We start from the raw sequence: 5,480 nt of genomic DNA on the forward strand, positions 1-5,480 counted from the left end.
TTTTCTGGAAATAGATGTATGAATGAACACATAAGGCCACATTTAAGTAGATACGAAGATAACTATGGTTTATAGGGTTAAGATGTGCTTATTTTTTGCTCGAAATGAATCTTCAGTTTTTGTCCAATTGGTATTGATTTGAGTTTTATTCTCAGCCCTGTTGACAGTTAAAAATGTATATTTACAATGGGAAATGCAATTTTAACGAGCTATGTATTGCCGTGCCGTAAATACCTAAAAAAGATAAGTTATAAACGTATGGCGGTTTAAATACTGGTAGTGTACTCGTATAGAACAACAACAATAACAACAAAAAATACATGGAATGATTCTCTAAGATACACTAAAATTCTAAGATACATTTGAATAAAGAGAAAATGCGATGATTGAACATACCTTTTCTAACATATCAGCGTTAAACAAAAACGTGACATCAATGAATGTAACGTATTCTGGCTGAGTTGGTCTATTGCAGACAGGAAGATATGCTTGGTCTGCAAATTTAGAGAAATATAATGTCAATCAATCAATCAATCAATCAATCAATCAATCAATCAATCAATTAATCAATCAATCAATCAATCAATCAATCAATCAACCAATCAAACAAACAAACAATCAATCAATCAATCAATCAATCAATCAATCAATCAATCTACTTACGTAGGGTTTTTAACAAATTTCAATGTGGGGTAGTGCTTCCTCAACAAAAAATTGACAAAAATGCGAACATACCAACAAACACTCATCTTACTCAGAACCACACCCCCACAGGAACACCCCTGTCTATCAACCCCACATCACACACATACTGCACTACACCTAATGTTAACAGATGGAAGAAAATTGCCAGCTCAGACAATATGGGAATTTACAAACCTTTTGGATAAGTTGAATTGCACATTTGGTTCGCTTCCATTACTGCTAAATGTGTTTGGAGATACTGTGGGGGAAGTTCCACGATGCTCACATCTACAAAACGATAATAGGGGTATAATAATAATAATCATAATAATAATAATAATATAAATAATAATAATAATAATAATAATAATAATAATAATAATAATAATAATGATAATAATAATAATAATAATAATGATAATAATAATAATAATAATAATAATAATAATAATAATAATAATAATAATAATAATAATAATAATAATTTGCATTAAAACTGTTCATCTTATATTTGTATTTCTATTTTACCTACCTTTGGTGAGAAATAAAAATAAAATGACACAAACGTACAGAACAAATTCAATGTTGTCATTTTAGTGGTTATCTTTGTATTTCTAATTTTATAAGTAGGGGGAAAGGAAACATGCAGCCCGTTTCCATGGCACTTAATCGAATCTATTCATTGGAACCGATTCTCTTTGGGATCACTCGTTTCAGGAAAAAATGCAACTTTAGCAACAAGGAATTTTGAGAAACATTGGCAAAATTCAAAAGGTAATAGTCCTTATGGATTTGTTACAATATGCATATATTTTCGACAAAATAATATCTATGTTCAATTAGTTTTCAAGGATATTTAAGATTTACTGAAAAATTCCACCTGTTCTGGCCGAATTGAAGTAAAGGCAGGAAATATTAACAAACACCTTATGGTAAAGAAGTAATTAACTTGCGAAGGAACGCAATTTTTTGTTTCCATGGCAACATACATACTGACTGGGATCTTAATGATTACTCTAAGTGATTTTGAAAGTCATGGATGACCGATGACGATATTCAAACAAATGAATTAGTAAGATGCGCGCTTGGTTGGCTTCAAAAGTTATCTGTTGCTTTTAATAACCTGTAAACGTGAATACGATCACAATGATGTTGTAGTCAACACTGCTGAATATTGAAGTTATAAATTCCTACAGATTAAAATATTTTATACCTGTGCCTAAATGTTTGTCTACCGGCTTGTCTGCATGTCTGTTGACATTTAATTCAATTGCTTATAATTGTATTCGAAATATTTATGTTGATTGACATGAATCCAAAACCTGAACATGGTTATCAAAAAGTCATATTCCCTTACGAATACTTGTATAAATCATTCAACATGATATTTAATTCTGCATAATGCCATTCTATTAGGTGATTTAATTGAGAAGAGTGAAGGAAAAAAGAGTCCATTCACTGATTTGCTCATCCGGACCATCGTAAAAATCATCAAAATTCAGATTTTGGTAGCTTTGTCATTGTCATAGATGTGCTAATATAGCCTGCGAGTGGTTCAGCCGAAAGCCGTGTATTTAAAACAAAATAAGACATTTTACACGAATCTGTAATTTAGATACTGACAGTATGCGTTTACGCACGCGTTTACGCTCAACGACCTAAGCTAATCGTAGATACATCTTTTGCCCCCATTTTAAGGATAAAACTTTCACCCCAGCACCTTACCCGGGGGCAGGACCGGCCACCAAAGATGACCATAGAAGGGGGGGGGGGTGCATTTTTGTAGAATTTTTAGCTGAAAATAAATTTTGCCTACATTTTTGTACACAGCCAGAATTTCCGAAATTTGCATGGGCGCCCTTACATTATGACGTCATAGCGACATTATGTGGGGAATATTTGTACTTATATTGGTATCACTGGATAGAGGAGACCTGTAGCTACACCAGTACCAAATTTAACGGTATATGACGTTTATAATTGAAAATTAAGGGGGGTCGCAAGAACCCCCCTCTTCGTAGTTCGTGTTACAAAATCTGGCTCAGTAGTTCTAGGGTTAAGGGGCACCCATTTCGTAGTTTGTGTTAATACAAAAAGTGGCTCCGTAGGACCGAGATAGGGGTTGAGGTGAGAATGTAGGTAAAGCTTGATTGGTTGGGTCAGTAACAGACAGGTGTCTCCTATGTCTTGGCTGAATTTATTTGAAAACAATTGTAATAAGTTGCGTATCATTCACTAACCATCTGAGCATCTGCCCAGCAAACACAAAAACGTTTTTAAAACGTTTTAAATAAGTTATGTTTTGGGTTTTGGTTTAGGTAAAAACGTTTTAATAATATTAAAATGTCGGGTTATATAAAGGTCATGAAATCGTTTTAAAACGTTTTGTATGAAAACACACTACAACAATATTTTTAAAATGTTTTCGAAATGTCATTGTAAACTATTTTTGCAAACATTTTTGGCCAAGTATTTTGTCAGCACTTAAATAACATTATGTTAAAATATTTGCACCCAGCAAACACAGAAATGTTCTTAAAATGTTTTTTACAAAACGTTTTAATAACATTTAAATGTCGGGTTATATAAAGGTCGTGAAAACATTTTAATAACGTTATTGTAAATATTTTGGGCAAACATTTTTGCTAAATATTTGTTCAACCCCAAAATGACATTCTGTTTAGAATGGTTTGTACCAAGTTTTTAAAAATGTTTTTGGAATGTTATTAAAACGTTTTTATACCCTTTATATAACCCGACATTTAAATGTTTTCTGTAAAACATTTGTGTTTGCTGTGCAGTAAATTACCAACAAATGTTTTTTAATGTTATGAAAACGTTTTATACCATTAATGTACCCTTTATATAACCCGACATTTAAACGTTTTCTGACAACCTTTTATAACCTTTTGCGAATGATGTCGAAAACGTTTTGTGTTTGCTGGGTGTGTGCCAGTTTACAAAGGGGTTGCTTTTTTTTTAAATCTACAATAGTGTTTGCTGTGATGTTGAAATGAACTGACTTACCCGTTGTATCTGCAGGCACGCATCTGGAAAATCCCACGTAACATAATATCAAAGCCAAATAGATAATTTGGGTTGCAACTCGTATTGATCCCATTTGATCCTTTATCCTGTGTATCCACTTATAATGAAAGTTTTATATTCATCTCTTTCTACAAATGACATATTCCAGTTGTAAAACTCAACATTCAACAAAATAATCCCATTGTAAAATCCTCAAAAAATCCGTTTCTGTAAATTCTCGACCTTCACATCATTTGAAGCAAATTGTGCTCATTGTCAATTTCGAAATTAACGTTGCTAACTGATCATATGATGCATTGCAACAGGTATTGTACAAAGTCATTAACTTAATGCAAATTATTCAGGAAATTCCATTATTATGTAGGTGTGCTAGGCATTGCATTCCTTGTGCAAATTAAATTATAGTTAATATTATTTATAATTTGAATTATCCATGTATTACGACACATCCATCCATTTTAATAACGAAACAAAAATGGCGACTCTAGGAATGAGACTGCCCCACTTTGGCACATTTACAGATACAGAAACACCCCCCCCCACACACACACACAAAACCCACTCCCTAGAAACACTCCACACATGTCTTCGTCGCCCATAAGCTTTATCACTAAAAAAAGTGTACATTTTTGACCAACCAATATTAACGGGATCTCCAGTAAACGATTTGGTTTTGGTCAAAAGGTTTTTACGACATTTAATTGTCGGGTTATAAAGGTTATGAAAACATTAATGAAAATACCTCCTTATACACACCATCAACATTTTACACACGTTGTCAAATGTTATTGCAAAATATTTGTTTTCAAATATTTTTGGAATATATTTTGTCAACACTTATTAATATTATGTGACAATGTTTTGAATTAAGTTTTCAAAAATGTTTTCTGAATAACGTTTTATACCCTTTATATAACCCGATATGTGTCTTTTAACTAGTATTTTGAATCAAGTAAATATAGTTGTACCACACGGGTATGTTCCCTTGGAAAGACTCAAAAAGAATAAAAAATATACCAGAGCCCTAAAAACCTTTAATTTTGGTAATTTTGGCTTGAAAAGCCTCCAAATTGTGCATTCTTGTAATCTCTTTACTGATACGCCTCCCAGATTTCACCATTTCCATTTTTTGTTGGAAACATACCGAGCAAAAACAAAATTATGATGTTTTCCCTAGCAAACACAAAATGTTTTCGACATCATTCGCAAAAAGGTTAGAAAATGTTGTCGGAAAATGTTTAAATGTCGGGTTATATAAAGGGTATACATAACATTAAAAAACATTTTGATAACTGAATGCAAATATTCTACTTAATGTGTTGACAAATATATCCTTTGGTGATTTTTTCACAATTTGGGTCTGTTGCAGATTTGTCATGTTAATAATGTTTAAAATATTGTCTGATTCTTTCAGACCGGAATGTAAATGGCATCTTGTATTTTTCAGACATTTTTCAAGGTAATTGTTACTCTCAACATTGTCAATAATATTTTTAAAGCCTATATCTCAATTTCCAATTTTGCAATATCACAACTTACGAACTCAATATCTTCGCTTAGAAATGTCCGATTTCATTGGGGAAAACAGCGTTGTGAAGCAAAATATCTCTATATTTAAGATAATTATGTAAAACACTCAAAATTGATAACCTGCCCAAAAGTGTCTCTCTTTAATATACCACGTCACAAATATAAAATACCACAAAGCATCTTTTTTAAATAGCAAATTTATACATAACTGCTGAAAG

General features: G+C 32.1%; 1 long non-coding RNA gene across 1 annotated transcript; it reads right to left on the reverse strand.

The window, feature by feature from the left end:
• Positions 1–396: 396 nt before the first annotated feature.
• On the reverse strand, positions 397–3,999 carry LOC140160329 (uncharacterized). Its single transcript, XR_011859956.1, has 3 exons — positions 3,712–3,999; positions 880–972; positions 397–494 (listed from the first exon to the last, which is right to left on the reverse strand). It is a non-coding gene; the product is annotated as an uncharacterized lncRNA (long non-coding RNA).
• Positions 4,000–5,480: the final 1,481 nt, after the last annotated feature.

Source organism: Amphiura filiformis, chromosome 9 (assembly GCF_039555335.1).
Source record: "Amphiura filiformis chromosome 9, Afil_fr2py, whole genome shotgun sequence".
Classification (NCBI taxonomy): domain Eukaryota; kingdom Metazoa; phylum Echinodermata; class Ophiuroidea; order Amphilepidida; family Amphiuridae; genus Amphiura; species Amphiura filiformis.